This window comes from Suncus etruscus, chromosome 6 (genome assembly GCF_024139225.1).
Source record: "Suncus etruscus isolate mSunEtr1 chromosome 6, mSunEtr1.pri.cur, whole genome shotgun sequence".
Taxonomy (NCBI): domain Eukaryota; kingdom Metazoa; phylum Chordata; class Mammalia; order Eulipotyphla; family Soricidae; genus Suncus; species Suncus etruscus.
In genome coordinates this window covers 96574666-96591311 of record NC_064853.1, presented here as the reverse complement: position 1 = coordinate 96591311, position 16646 = coordinate 96574666, and the positions used below count along the sequence as shown (strand labels likewise).

The window sequence follows — 16646 nt, the reverse complement described above, 5'->3', positions numbered from 1 at the left end:
TCCAATCAAACTGGAGACATTGTCCCTAATTTGCATGTGGTTCAGTCCTTTGAGCAATCTTCCCACACAGGTTATTTATTAAACTTTATTTACATTTGTGCATTTTTCTCACACACTGAAATTTACATGCATAATAATTACAAAATGCAAAGATATAAAAGGCACACTGTACAGTTTTTAATCTTGCTTTATTACAAAGATTCACATAGAGTACAAATAAATAATGTTTTAATATAGTAATTTCTTGGATATCTATCTTCATGCCAGTATTCTGTGAGCCCAGTGTCTCCCTACCATCAGGAAACTTTGGAAAAATTGACTTGAATTATGCCGGACAAATTAGAAAAGAGCAACCCAAGATAGTAAAAATAAAGAAATTTTTTCATATAATTTGTGTGGTGGTGGTGGTATTGGGACCCACATTCAGCAATGCTCAGGGGTTACTTCTAACTCTATGCTTGGAAGAAGGTCACTTCAGGTGATATTCTGAAAGCCATACAGTGATCAGAACCTCTTTGCATGCAAAGTATGCAAATATCTCTCAGGCCTTATGTATATGATAAATTACTTCCTTAAAAGGAATTAAATTACTACAGATAATGGAACACTAGCTTTTAATTTTCATCTGTTCTTCAGAGGTATTAGCTATGTGTGTGTATATTTATATATATATTGGTTTTGGGGCCACACCCGGTGACTCTCAGAGGTTATTTCTGACCATGTGCTCAAAAATCACTCCAGGCTTGGGGGACCATATGAGACACTGGAGTAATGGAACCGCAGTCCATCCTAGGTTAATTTATGCAAGGCAAATGCCCTATCGCTTGCGCCACTACTCTGGCCCAACAACTATATATATATATATATACACACATATATATATACACATATATATACATATATATACACACATATATATACATATATACATATATATACATATATACATATATATATATTGGGGCCAGAGCAGTGGTGCAAGCGATAGGGCATTTGCCTTGCAAATAATATGTATTTGCTATATATATTTGCAATATATAATATATATACATTTTATATATATATATTTGTTTTTTGGGTCACACCCTGCAGCGCTCAGGGGTTACTCCTGACTCTATGCTCAGAAATCGCTCCTGGTAGGCTAGGGAAACCATATAGGATGCCAGGATTCGAACCTCCATCCTTCTGCATGCAAGGCAAGTGCCTTACCTCCATGCTATCTCTCCGACCCCCCCATAACTATATATATATTTCTTCTCTACCTCTTCTGTAGTCACATACAAGTATTTGTATCATTATAAAAGCAAGGCATATTACTTCTAATTTTTCTTGGATCTCACTTTTTAAAATCCTCTTTCTTCATTGTTGCTGCAATTTGGGGATTATATTTGGCTTATGGGGCAGGTCTAGGGTTGCACTCATGGCCTCATGTCTGCAAAGCAAACTCTCCACACATAGCTATTGTTAGACCTTAATTTTGAGTTTTTAAACTAACACCATTTTGTCTGAAATTCTAATAATCATAATAAGTTCATGAGGGAGATTCGTAATTCTTATTTTACAAAGGAGGAAACTAGGACTCAGATAAGGTTTAACCCTTTCCCCAAGATTACATAGCCAGTAAGCACTAAAACAAAATTGACCTATCCTCTTCAAGAATAGGGTATTTCTTCATTCATTCAGGTTTTCCTTTATGTCCTTCAGTAAATTTTTATAGATTTATCCATCAAGGTCTAGTATGTTTAATATTAAATTTATTCCCAAGCACATTTTGGTTTTCATTGCCATTTTGAAAATGATTCTTTTATGTCTTTATTTTGTTTTGGGAGTCATATGTGGCATTGCTCAGGGCTTACTCTTGGCTCTTCACTGAGGAATCACTCCCAATGGGACTCAGGGGCTATATGGAGTGCCAGAGATTGGACCCTGGTCAGCCACATGCAAGGCATGCACCTTACCCAATATATTATCTTTTTAGCCTTAAGAGATCTTTTTAAACTACACAATGCTTCCTAACTGGTTACTTTTTGTGTAAAGAAAAGCCATTCATGTTCATATACTTTGCATAAATTCCCTAGTAGCTTATATTATTATAATCTTTTGTTTTTTTCTAACTCTATTATCACATGGGTTTAATAATGTGACACTTTGGGGATGGAGCTATGGCACAGCAGGTAAGGCGCTCGCTTTGCATGCAGCCAGCCTGCTTGTACCCAATAAAAACATGCTCCCCCTGAACCTTCCAGTAGTAATCCCTTAGCACAGAACCAGAAGTAATCCCAGAGCCATGTTGGATGTGTCCCAAAAATGCAAGCAAAAGAAGTGACACTTTTGTTCTTTCTATTCTAACATCTCATCAATAGAGTTTGGGTTTATATTTGGAGCTTTGCCTTGCTGTGCTCAGAACTTACTTCTGTCTCTGTACTTAGGATTCACTTCAGGCAGTATACATGGGACCAGAGTGGTGCTAGGGATCAAGCCCAAGTCAGCCTGCTCATGAACCTCACCACAAAGAGTGATGAGTTTAGTTAGAGAAATAACTACATTGTGAACTATCCTAACAATGAGAATGTAGAAAGCCTGTCTAGAGTACAGGCGGGGTAGGGAGGAGGGAGATTTGGGACATTGGTGGTGGGAATGTTGCACTGGTGATGGGGGGGTGTCCTCTTATATGACTGAAACACAACCACAATCATGTTTGTAGCCAAGGCGTTTAAATAAAATATTATTTTAAAAAAAGAGGCAAGCATTTTTCCCATTGCAAATCTTTGTCCTTTATCTTATTATTCAATTGCATTGTTCAGGATTGTTGAATAGTATATATACCACACACTTTATCTTGCCCATGATTCTATTATCTATATTTTTAATATTTTTTTACTTAAGTATGAATTTTCTGAGAGGCTTGGTAGGTAAACATTAGAAGTATGTTCTGTCTGCTATACAGTTTGTTCATTTTCTTGTTATACTATAGTGCTAAATTTTATGGGTTTTTTTAATATATTAAGATGACCTTGTGAATTTTTATTTATTGGCAGTATAGTTAACTATCTTGATCGTTATAATTCTGACACCTTTTTCTAGAATAAACTCTATACATTGCTGTTTTAATACTATACTGGATTGTGCCAATTTATGAAGAACTTTGCTTAATTTAGATTGGTCTATAATATTTTTTTATTCATGCTCTCCTTTTTCAGTTTTTGTAACCCGGTTATGCTGGCCTCATAAAATAATTTACAACTCATTTTATTCTTAGAACTTGCCCTTAATACTGTCTTTACCAGGAGGCAGGGCAAGTAAACTTTTGAATTTGATTCCTTTTTTTTGTTAATTTTTGAGTAATCTAAGCTTTTCTACCTTAATAAAAATTTTTTGTGGGGCCACCCCCAGCAACGCTCATAAGGGTTACTCCTGGCTTTGTGCTCAGAAATTGCTCCTGGCTTGCGGGACCATATGGGACACTGGGGGGATCGAGAACCGTGGTTCATCCTAGGTTAAAGTGCCCTACCACTTGCACCACTGCTCTGGCCCCATTAATAAATTTTTAAATGTATAGTTCTGTCTTAAAATTTATTTATTCCTGGGGCCAGAGAGATAGCATAGAGGTAAGGCATTTACCTTTCATGCAGAAGCTCACTAGTTCAAATCCCGGCATCCCATATGGTCCCCTGAGCCTGCCAGGAGAAATTTCTGAGCGTGAAGCCAGGAGTAACCCCTGAGCGCTGTTGGGTGACCCAAAACCCAAATATACATATATATATATGTGTGTGTGTGTGTGTGTGTGTGTGTGTGTGTGTGTGTGTGTGTGTGTATTCCTAATACTTTTGGTTCCTCTCTTCATCCATTTCCTCCTCCTCTGTCTCCTGCTCCTTTCATCTTTCTCTCACTCTCTATCAAATAATAGACTGTATTCTTGGCTTTATCAACAAAAAAATTAGCATCTGTCTGACTAATGGTTTTAGTATCATTGGTTGTGGTTTTAAGTTAATTGGTTTTTAATCCAGTTGTTTTGTTTTAATGTTTGTTCATTTCTTTTTGCCTTAATTTCCATATTGTTGGATATTTTATTACCTCAGAAGTAGATTCTATGATGGGAATTGCAGTGCAGGATTGTTACACATCTTGTTGGGGACTGTTGTTTGAATCACACATGTGGAAGAGAAGAGGCAGAGTGGGGGGGGGGGGTTGGCCAATGGAGAAATGAACTTGGATGGCTCCAATGAGTTCTTCCCAGAAGGGGACAGAGCCTTTATACTCATCTTTTTTGATCATTAAGTAATTGAACATTGGCTTCCCAGGAAGGAAAATGTCCTTGAGTTAATAAAGGAAATTCCTGAAAGATTTGGGCACTAAAAACTCTTTTCCAGCAACACTCCAAAATATTTATAATTAAAAATTTAAGTTAACTTGTATTTGTTTTTTTTTTTATTTTTTTGGTTTTTGGGTCACAACCGGCGGTGCTCAGGGGTTACTCCTTGGCTGTCTGCTCAGAAATAGCTCCTGGCAGGCACGGGGGACCATATGGGACACCGGGATTTGAACCAACCACCTTTGGTCCTGGATCGGCTGCTTGCAAGGCAAACACCGCTGTGCTATCTCTCCGGGCCCCGTTAACTTGTATTTGTTATGTTGAATCTTCGCAAGACATTTCTACCTATGAAGTCAATCGTTTTGATAACTGAGTTTCCATGACCTCATATAATTAGATGCAAATGAGTTATACAACTCCATATTTTAAGAACAATATTGTTTTGAACTTTTTGGTATAAGTAGGCCTCCTGCCATAATTCTTTGATGTTAAATCTCTAAAAAATAATCATTGTAGTTACAGAAATAATGCTTTTATTATGGGTCATAGTTATTCTCTTAGGTTAGCCTTATGAAAATAAAATTTCATGGAAATGTACATTTTGACACTTTATTTAGTGTGATAATTTACCAATTTAGTAGCTAATTATATGGTTATAATTCAATTATAAATTAATATAATTAATATGACTAATATAATTATAATATTAGTTCTAATTTACCTAATTTGCTTTTTTTTTTTTTTTTTTTGGTTTTTGGGTCACACCCGGCGGTGCTCAGGGGTTACTCCTGGCTGTCTGCTCAGAAATAGCTCCTGGCAGGCACGGGGGACCATATGGGACACCGGGATTCGACCCAACCACCTTTGGTCCTGGATCGGCTGCTTGCAAGGCAAACGCTGCTGTGCTATCTCTCCGGGACCCTAATTTGCTTTCATACCAGAGGTATTGTAGAATTTTTGTGTCCTTGCTTGTTACCAACAGGGATTTGAGTTGAAAACAGTTTGATAAGGTATCTTACTATTGCTTCTATCCAAGGAAGTACAATTTAAAGGAATATGAAAATTAATGTGGTGCTCAGAGATAGTTCAAAGTGCTAGAGCATGTGATTTCCATACAGGATACTTGAGCTGATCCCTGGTATCATGTGATTCCTCAAAGCAATGCTGAGAATGACCTCTGAGCACTAAGATAGGATTAACCCTGAGCATTACTAGAAGTAGCACAAGAACAAACAGAAAAGCTACCTCCAAATTTAAAATCATCATGTTATAAATAAATAAATAAATAAATAAATAAATAAATAAATAAATAAATAAATAAATAAATAAATAAATAAATAAATACAGGGCTGGAGCAATAACACAAGAGGAAAGGAGTTTGCCTTGAATGATCCCATATGGTCCTTGAGCCTGCCAGAAGTGATTTCTGAGAGCAGAGCCAGCGGTATCCCCAGCGCGCCACTGGGTGTGGCCCAAAAACAAACAAAACAAAGTACTGGTATACTTTTACTTATATTTTATGCATACCTCATTCCAATATTATATCCATCATCAGACTGATCACTTTTCTCCAGCCTTTCTCCAAAAGGCCTCTCTAACCCATCCTCCATCCCATTTAAACTCAGTTCTAGACAAATCCTCCAGTCCCAATGACTTTGGCCATTTATTGTTCCCTTTCTATGTTTTTTATTTTCCACATATCAGAATATAAATTTTTATTCTTATAAGAAGTGTGATACCTTTGTACATACAAATAAATAGTTAAACTTTTTGAAATTCCACAAAATTGTAAGTTGATGACTTACAATTATAAGTTGATAAAAAATATTTTCTTTTCTCCCTATCAATTTAAAAATTAATGGTATGAATAATTATATGCACATAAAATTATTTAAATTTATGAAAATAGATAAATTTTGCAGTTATACAATTTATTGAGTGAGAAGAAAGTTGTAAAGGAAAATCTAAATAGGCATATAAAATATGAGGACTTGTTTGGAGGTTCTAGCAGGAAGCGCAGCTACTCGTATACCCTCGACCGAAGAACGTCCATCTCTATTTGGGGAATGCTGTCCTCTTCGACCGAGAGTGCAGCTTCGGAATGGACGCACATGGAGCGATGAGGGAGGAAGGGGACACCCGCCAAGCCAGCCAGATCAGCTGAATCAACCCAGGCAATCAATGGGTTGTCAGATGTCGCAACCAGATCTCCCTCACATCCAGGCATATAAAATGTAGATGGCACAGTGGTAAGGTGTTTGACGGCATTCCATATGGTCCCCTGTTCTGTCAGGAGTGACTTCTGAATGCAGAGCCAGGAGTAAACCCTGAGCACCGCTGGGTGTGACCCAAAATCCAATATAAATATATATACATATATATACATATACATATACATATATACATGTTGAGAGAGAGCTGTGTTTTATACTAGGAAAGGAATTTGTTGGGCTTTATATTTTAAAAGATTCTAATAAAGGATGTTCTTAAGTATTTAAAAGTAAGTAAAAGTTATAATACCTGTATTTATATCTGTAGATATAAAAATCATCTGAATAGACATAGAACATTAAATATAACTGGAACATTAATGCATTGTTGAAAAAAAGCATAAAATCCCTTAGGCATCTAGAAATAAAGACCTTTCTTTATCTACATAACAAAGAAATAGAGGACAGGGTGAGTGCAGCTAGAGAAATAACTGCACTGATAATTATCATAACAATGTTAATGAGTGAGAGAAGTAGAATGCCCGTTTAGAATACTGGCGCAGTTGGGGAGGGGAATGGGGGCACATTGGTGATGGGAATGTTGCACTGGTGAAGGGGGGGGGTGTTCCTTATATGACTGAAACCCAACTACAATCATGTCTGTAATCAAGGTACTTAAAGATATTACTTAAAATAAAAAAGAAATAGAGCACAATCATAAGAACTGTACACGAATGCCACACTCAGTGACAAAGTGCTGAAAAGTTGGTCCTGTGCTTTAAAAAAGCTCCTTTTGCATTGACTTCTTACAAAACTGGTTTTAAGATTACGAATTTAGTGTTATGGAGAAAGAGCAAAGAATTGAAAGCTAATGTTTCTGAAAGAGGGTGCTAAAGCAATAGTCCAGCAGGTAGGATGCTTACCTTACATGTGGCTGACCTAGGTTCTATCCCAAGCATCCTATATGGTTCCCCAAGCACTGCCAGAAGTAATTCCTGAGAGCAGAACAAAGTGTAACCCCTGAGCATCGCTGAGTGTGACTCTCCAAAATAAGCAAACAATATAAAACAAAACCATTTTTGAAAGGAATAAAGGAATCTTTTCCTTTAAGAACCTTAAATATTACTGCACTCTTTGTAGTTTTGTTTTGTTTTGTTTTTAGGCTACACCTGACTATATTCAGGACTTACTCCTGGTTCTGCACTTAGAGATTACTCAGAGCATCATTTTAGGGACTATATGATGTACTGAGGATTGAATTTGGGTAATCAGCACATAAGACAAGTGCCCTAACACTGGATTGTCTCTATTCAGACACTCTACAATTAATTATTAAATGAGAAATTAGTATCTAAGGAATGAGTGTGTCTTTTTTAGAAATATATACTTACTCAATATTAGAATCAGAATTTGATCAATGTGCTCAGCCTACACTTCACCTTCCTTAATGAGCTTGGGAAAGCAATGCCTCCAAAATTCCATTAGTCATGGTATTTCTGAAACAGGACTTCATGAGCTCAAGATTTAGAGAACTATTCAAATCAAAATTATTTCAAATATAAATGTATCTTCTTGATGATTACTTTTACCAAGTACTGCCTTGCGATTTTAGTTCAACTTTGTGTCACGGACTATAATAATGTCACTGACTATCATAATGAGAACAGCCTCTTTATTAGGCTTTGAAACCTGAAACTTCATCAATAACTCCATGATCTAAGGGAATGTCTTAGCTCTCTGTATTTCTGTGTCTATATCTGTAGAATGGGCAGAATGATTGTATCAACCTTATGTGTTTATTGTGAGAAGTCGACAGAATAACTTGGTGACTTTCTTAAGCTACTTTAGAATCTTGTAATTTTTCATGATTTTTAATGAGGTGCATTTCAATTTGGAGACTTGAACATGGGGTGAACTGGGGTCAGAACAAGGTACAAGCATCCTTGGGTATTGTCCATGGTGCTGAAACATTTTTTGTTTCTTAGAATATTGGTGATTCTGTGTGCAGTTGGTGTAGAAAAAGGTATTTTGCTATCTAAAGCCTTCTATCAACTAAGTACTGAACTCACAGAATATTACAGAAAATAAAGTCTAAATTTCTATAATTTATAGATGGTATTTATAAAATTCTATACTCTTAAAAGCAGCTCAAATACTAGAAGAAATATGGGTTTTATCCAGGCATATATCCAAGTTGGAATGGTGGCTCAGCTTTCTACAAGAAGTTCAACTGTAGGACTATTGGCTTAATCATACTTATAGATTTTAGAATATTAATATATAATTAGTAGTAATTTTTGATTATTTTTATATTGTTTCAAAACATAAGAAAAGAAAGGGGCAGTGAATAGTGAAGAGGAGAGGAGATAAATGGAGAAGAGAGGAGAGGAGAGAAATGGAGAGGAGAAGAGAGGAGAGGAGAGGTAGGAGGGAAAATACTAGTTTCGTAGCATAAAGATCCTATGATCCACCACAAGTTTCTCCTGGAGCATAAGTACTTTCCAAAACCAAGTGTGGTTGTATATATAACTCCAAATTTAAATATTGTCTTTCTGGTGTGGTTTTGCTGAGACTTTTATTAAAACACACATGTATGCACATACCACATAATTGCCATCCCAATTCCTAATTACTACCTTTGTAGTATATCTTCTTTTAGATCTACCTGGGGTCCATAGCCATCTTTTGCAGTGTCATCTCTGTTATGTTTTTTGACATAGGCACCAGAGCTGTCATTTTTTTCACCAGCTCAAGTGCTTACTATTTGTTTTTGTTCCTTCATTTTATAGCACAAAAACTCTCATTATCTTGCAAGTGTGTCCTCTAGATGATATATTTGTCACAAAATGCCAGAGTATTAATAATGGAGACAGATAATTAAAATGAAAATTCTAGTGCTCGCTTCGGCAGCACATATACTAAAATTGGAACGATACAGAGAAGATTAGCATGGCCCCTGCGCAAGGATGACACGCAAATTTGTGAAGCGTTCCATATTTAAAAAAAAATGAAAATTCTATAGGAAATGTAATTCTATAAGAGAATGTTAGGGGCTAGACAGGATGACAGGCAAGCACAGTGCCCTGGCTGCTCCTTAATGTTTCCTGCCTAAAGAAAGGAGAACTGATTAGAGATATCCAGAATCATCTGCTTTGAGTCCTCTTAAGGAAAGAAAGTAATCCCAAGTTTTACATGACCATTTTCTTTTTTTTTTTTGTTTTGTTTGGTTTTTGGTTTTTGGACCACACCCAGCGGTGCTCAGGGGTTACTCCTGGCTGTCTGCTCAGAAATAGCTCCTGGCAGGCACGGGGGACCATATGGGACACCGGGATTCGACCCAACCACCTTTGGTCCTGGATCGGCTGCTTGCAAGGCAAACACCGCTGTGCTATCTCTCCGGGCCCACATGACCATTTTCTTACTCCTAGAGTTTACATTCAAATAAAGCCATGGCTATGAAACACTGATTTTCTGAGACTCTTCAAAAATGTTGCTGAACTACCCTGGATTTCTACTGGCCTGTGGTGGGGGTTTTGATATTTGGCATTTGTGAGATACCAGTCCCACAGGTTTAAGTATTAGGACCCATTAATAGGGAGTTTTACTTACTGTAACTATCTTAAAATAACTTGTGAATGTGTATTGCTATTATTATTATTATTTTGTTGTTATTTTTGACTTAGAAATTAAGAACAATTTGCTTATTAGTACATAGCCAAGATTTTAATTATGGCCTCTCACATTCCAAAACTAGGCTTATATTTGATGTTTTTGGGCAGAAAGTTCCCTGGAAATGAATTAGGAGAGACACTGACACCTGTTAATTATTTTCACTGGTAGTATATTCAGTAAATCTTGATAGGGTCACCTCATAATTCTGTCCTGCCTTAGTCATTCAGTTCTGGAGTTTAGAATCAGACCTTGAAGTTGCTGTTTACAATCCACTACTTGAACATTCTATTTCAGCACCTCTGGAGGCAAAAGAATAAATGAACATTTCCCCAACTTTCCAGAATAATGAAGTGCTTTCAAGAATAAAACAAGATTTCTTACTTCTTTTTAAAATTTTTTGTTTTGCTGTCAAATGTTCTATATATTTTGAAAGTAAATAATCCAAGTCGAACTTTGGAACTAAATGGACCCAATTCAGATATCATTTTTGTCATTTACTAGTAAATTTAGGAAAATCACTCTGAACCCCTTTTTATAACTGAAAATGGGCCAAAAGAAAATAGCTTCCTCACCTTCCTGGTGACTGTTACAGAAGTGTACAAAATCCCAGATGTGTTGTAGTCTATTAAATGGAGGTTGTTGTCTTGCTTATTCCTATGATTATTTGTTGAACAAGTAAATAAGTGACAGGATAATAAGTGATAATAAGTGGCCTAAAGGGATTTGTGGTGCTCTGAGCATGGAAATACTGTCCACCCTGACTCTGCTTTCCTGTACTTTTGGCATGCACAGAGCAGATCTCAGCATTGCACAAGAACCTACATACCCCTCCCAGGCCCACACTTCATACATCTGAATGAAGCCCTGTTCAGCCTCACATTTTACACTTCCCTATGGCAAGGATTCACACAATCAGTCTGAGGACATTAATAGATGCAAAGTCCTCACAAGCATGTTTTCTGAATTCTTATAAGGGACATAAATTCCAAGACATAATTTTTGTGTTTATATAAAGACTGTGCTGCTAATTTACAAAATGAATTATTAGGAATGAACTCATATTTGATATTCATAAACTCAAATTGGTTTCCTACTAAGGTTCCTCAGGCCTGTAATTTTGTTTTCTGTGGAGTCGGGAGCTCTTTTAATACCTAGCAATGACTGCCTCCTTCCAAACAAGATACTTGAAGTCTGTGGCCTGAGGGAACATTTCTTTGTCTTCATTTCAATGTCCAACTTTATTTGAGCTGGTTGTATTGTACAGCTACTACTGTTCTTGCTTTGAAATTAGACTTTATAGTCAATTTAACTTTATCATTATATTTGTTTATGGAACATATTTGGTTAATTTGACATCACAGAGTAACAGGAATTTGCATCAGTTATTTTTAGCTTATAATTTTCCAATTACTAGATTTTAAGACATGAACAAGTTTCTGTTCAAACATGAATCATACAGATCCTGTTGCTAAACAGATTTATGTGTGATCTGAATCCTAAGTGTGTATAGAGAGCTGTTTTGGTTATCTACGTCTGTGTAACTGACGACTTCAAAACTTAGTGGCTCAACATCAGATTTTCTTTCCACAGGATTCTGCGTATGCAGAAGTCAGGCAGAGCTAAGTTAGACTCTATTTTCCCTCCATTTGAAGTCTATTAAACTCTTAAAATCTCAAAGGGCTTCTTGCTTCTTGTCTTCTATGTCCTGCATCACTACTGGGATGATTGCTGAGTGCCGGCAGGAATGGCTTGGCATGAGCCACACAGAGCACCACAGATGTAGTTCTCACCATCAGCTGGTTTTCTCAGTCCTTTTCCAGTTCCTGTGATCTTTATGTAACCTTATTGAACAGTCTCCACCTCTTTTTTTTTTTATTTAAACACCTTGATTACATACATGATTGTGTTTGGGTTTCAGTCATGTAAAGAACACCACCCATCACCAGTGCAACATTTCCATCACCGATGTCCCAAATCTCCCTCCTCCCCACCCGACCCCCGCCTGTACTCTAGGCAGGCTTTCCATTTCCCTCATACATTCTCATTATTAGGACAGTTCAAAATGTAGTTATTTCTCTAACTAAACTCATCACTCTTTGTAGTGAGCTTCCTGAGATGAGCTGGAACTTCCAGCTCCTTTCTCTTTTGTGTCTGAAAATTATTATTACAAGAATGTCTTTCATTTTTCTTAAAACCCATAGATGAGTGAGACCATTCTGCATTTTTTCTCTCTCTCTCTCTGACTTATTTCACTCAGCATAATAGATTCCATGTACATCCATGTATAGGAAAATTTCATGACTTCATCTCTCCTGACAACTGCATAATATTCCATTGTGTATATGTACCACAGTTTCTTTAGCCATTCGTCTGTTGAAGGGCATAGTCTCCACCTCTACAATGCATTATGGGTAGTTCTGTGCTCCAAAGAACAATAAATATAGAAATATCAGGGCTTCTTGAAACTCAGAGATGACCCAGGCATGCATCCAAACTACTGCTTTAGTTTGGTCAAATAAAAGGAAGGTCAGCAAAGAATCAAGAAAAAGAGATTAAAATATGAGGAGATGCAAATTTTACGATATAACAGATTACCCGGGTAATGACAATGATCAATGATTCCAAGCAACTTAAATAACATAATGAATGATTATAAGTCTATAAAGTTATAGTTTATCTCATCCTATAAAATGTATGCCCTGCTCTAGCTACAGAGGCATGATTTTATCACCCAAGACAAAGCAGAAAGTTCCCAGACACCACAGAAGGACCTAGGGGAGAGATAAAGAGCATGTACGGAGCCTACATTTATTCCCATGACAGTGTACTTCAAGGGCAGAGAAACCCTGTATCTCTTAGGCCAAGGGAATTTTCTTTCTAATCTCCCCAATATTTACTGTGCCTATTCAAGAAAAAAAAGAGAAGCACAAATCAATTTTTTTTTTATTTTGTTACTGTTTGTTGCTGTTTTTTCTTTCTTTTGGGCTTTGTTTTTTTTATTCCAGGATTGTGGCTATTGTATGGCTGCTGCCTATATTGCTCTGGTGATTTTCAAGTTTTTTGTTTGATTTATTTTATATTTTATTTTATTTTATTTTATTTTATTTTTTGTACTGTTGTTAGGTTTTTCTTCCTTTTCCCTCTCTGCTTTTAAACTGATATAGCCACTAGAAGGACTTTTCTCATGTTTTGCTTGTTTGATTTTTGCCGCCATTTTATTTTATTATTTTTTTTATTATTTTCTCTTTCCTTCAAACAGAACCACACAAGTTGAATCATCTTGCTCCACCTCACTAATGAAGGGGAAAATAATGGAGGGTGCCAAGACCAAACAGTCACATGAACATTAAGTAGAAATAAAAAAAAAGGTTCAAACTTAAGCAACAAATCCAAAGTCAATGACAGCAGAAGTGATACCCAATTTACAACATACTAGACACAGAGAGGACCACCTATATTAGCAGCCTGGGGGTAAAAGAGGAGGATATGGGATGCATGCTGGGAACAGGGGTGGAGGGAGGACAATATTGGTGGTGGGAACGCTCCTGATTCACTGTCACTATATACCTAAAATATTACTATGAAATATTTGTAATCCACTTTGATTAAAATAAAAATTATGCCCTAATAATACTATCTATGTGTAAGAATTTGTATTCTTTTATTTTAAAATAATTGACTTCAAAAATGAAAATGATAGTAGCAACAATTTTATACCAACCATGTCTTTTTTATTTTTCTCAATTCTTTATCATTCAGTCCTTTTTCTTCTGGGTAGTATGAACAAGTTTTGCAGAATCTTTAATTTCACAAAAATCATCTTCACTTAAAAAGGTAGAAAACCCATTTTTAGAGAGGCACACAGAAACCCTTAGACTGAAAACTACATGTATAAAAAGACAGGATGCTGCAGTGCACAAATGAAAAAGTTCAGTTTCACAGGAAAGAGTTGGTCAGAGCCACAATGGAGACAAGGTACCACTGGAAAGCAAAGAGAATACTTTTCATATGCCTTTTGGCCATTTACATTTCTTCTTTGAGGAATTGTCTATTCATTTCTTCTAATTTTTATTGGATTATATATTTATTGTTAACTTCTGTCAGTAGCCTGTATATGTTACATATTAGCTCCTTATCTGAAGGGTATTGGGTAAATAGTTTTTCTCATTCTGTAGGTGGCCTTTGTGTCCTAATCACTATTTTCTTTGAAGTGCAGAAACTTCTCAGCTTTATATAGTTCCATTTGTTTGTCTACACTTTCACTTGTTTGGACAGTGGTATTTTCTCCTTGAAGATGCCTTTAGTCTCAATGTCATGGAGTGTTTTGCCTATGTGTTCTTCTATATTTCTTATGATTCCAGGTCTGATATTTTTTACCTTTTTGCATAGGGTTAGATGGAGGTCCAAATTCACCTTTTTGCATGTGGCTGACCAGTTGTCCCAACACCACTTGTTGAAGAGGCTTTCCTTGCACCATTTTGCATTTCTTTTCCCTTTATTAAAGGTTAATTGTATGTCTGGGAAACATTCTCTGAATACTCAAGTCTATTCCATTGACCTGAAGGTCTGTCTTTATTCCAATACCATGCTGTTTTAATGATTATTGTTTTGTAGTACAATTTAAAGTTGGGGAAAATAATGCCCCATTTTATTTTTCCTAAGGGTTGCTTTAGCTATTCTTGGGTGTTTGTTCTTCCAAATAAATTTCAGGAGTGTTTGATCCACTTCTTTGAAGAATGTCATGGGTATCCTTAGAGGAATTGCATTAAACCTATACAATACTTTGGGGAGTATCGCCATTTTAATAATGTTAATCTGCCCAATCCATGAACAGGATATGTGTCTCCATTTCCTCGTGTCCTCTTTTATTTCTTGAAACAGTGTTTTTTTTATTTTTATTTGTATAGGTCCTTTTAGTTTCATTGGCTCTAAGGTATTTGAGTTTCTGTGGCACTAATGTGAATGGGATTGCTCCAATCACCAGAGAGATGCAAATCAAGACAACAATCAAGTACCATCTCACACTACAGAGTCTGGCACACATCACAAAAAAAACAAGAACAATCCATGCTGACAGGGATTTGTGAAGAAAGGAACTCTCATTTACTACTGATGGGAATGTTACCTAATCTAGCCTTTATGGAAAACAATATGGAAATTTCTTTAAAAAAAACTGGAAATTGAGCTCCCATATGATCCAGCTATACCACTAGTACGACTATAGTCTATTAACACAAAAACTTAATACAAAAATGCCTTCTGCACACCTATATTCATTGCAGCACTATTTATGATAGTCAGAATCTGGAAACAACATCTGTCTGACAACAGATGAGTGACTAAAAAAACTGTGGTACATATACACAATGGAATACTATGCTGTCATCAGGAAAAATGAAGTCATAAAATTTTCCTATACATGGATGTACATGGAAATTATTTTGCTGAGTGAAATCAGTCAGAGGGATAAAAATAGACACAGGATAATCTCACTCATCTGTGGGATTTAAGAAAAATAAAATACAGTATGTTAATAATACTCAGAGACAATAGAGATGAGGGCTGAAAGGACCAGCCCATGATATGAAGCTTACCACAAAGAGTAGTGAGTAGTTAGAGAAAAAAACTATAATAACAACTATTATGTCAATGGTAGTGGGTGAGAGAAATATAATGCTTGACTCAAATACAGGCAGGGGATGGGGGAGGAGGAATATGGGGGACATTGTTGGTGGGAAGGTTGCACTGGTAAAGGGGGTGTTCTTTTTTACTAAAAAGTTGGATTTTGACTAAAAACTAAAAGTTGGGTTTTGACTAAAACCCAACTACAAACATGTTTGTAGTCATGGTACTTAAATGCAAACATTATTTAAAATTATTCAGCTTTAAAAAAAATCAAAAGAAAGCAAAGAGGAACTAAACTGTTAGGGCTCTGAACATTATTTCTCAGAGTAGGCACAACTTGAACTAAACTTCAAAGGCTGAATGAATGCTTGAGTGAGAAAAGAATCAGGAATAGAAGAAGCCTAGAGACAGTGCAGCTATTAAGATGTTATTCTTTCCAAGTCTAAAAAGTGACTTTCCTATTTTGTTAGCTTTTAGTCAGTCTTCCTTTATTAAAATCTGTCTATTATGAGTTTGTTATAAATCATCAGATGCATATAAATAAGTGTCCCAATATAATACCATATTCATGAATTAATGTTCTTATGAGAGCATAGAGGAGATGAAGAGGTGTTTGTTCCTGGATAATTGGTTATAGCTTATTCATTCAAATGAATAGGGACCTGGGTGCGATTCAATTCCTGTTGAATTTGCTGTCTTTCTCCTGACTTGTGATTTCCCTGCTGACATCTGTACAGAACAAATAGAGTTTGATTCAGTATATGAAATGACAGAGTTAGGAAATACATTTAACACTGTTATTCACAACCCCTCTTTATATCGACAAG

The 16646-nt window shown here is 36.2% G+C and overlaps 1 protein-coding gene and 1 non-coding gene across 2 annotated transcripts in view; both read left to right on the top strand.

Moving 5' to 3' along the window:
• DGKG (diacylglycerol kinase gamma) overlaps positions 1-16646 on the top strand; it is a 241428-nt gene that overhangs the window by 19329 nt on the left and 205453 nt on the right. The window lies entirely within an intron of this gene.
• Positions 9417-9523, top strand: LOC126012884 (U6 spliceosomal RNA). The gene has a single exon (XR_007497231.1). It is a non-coding gene; the product is annotated as a U6 spliceosomal RNA (small nuclear RNA).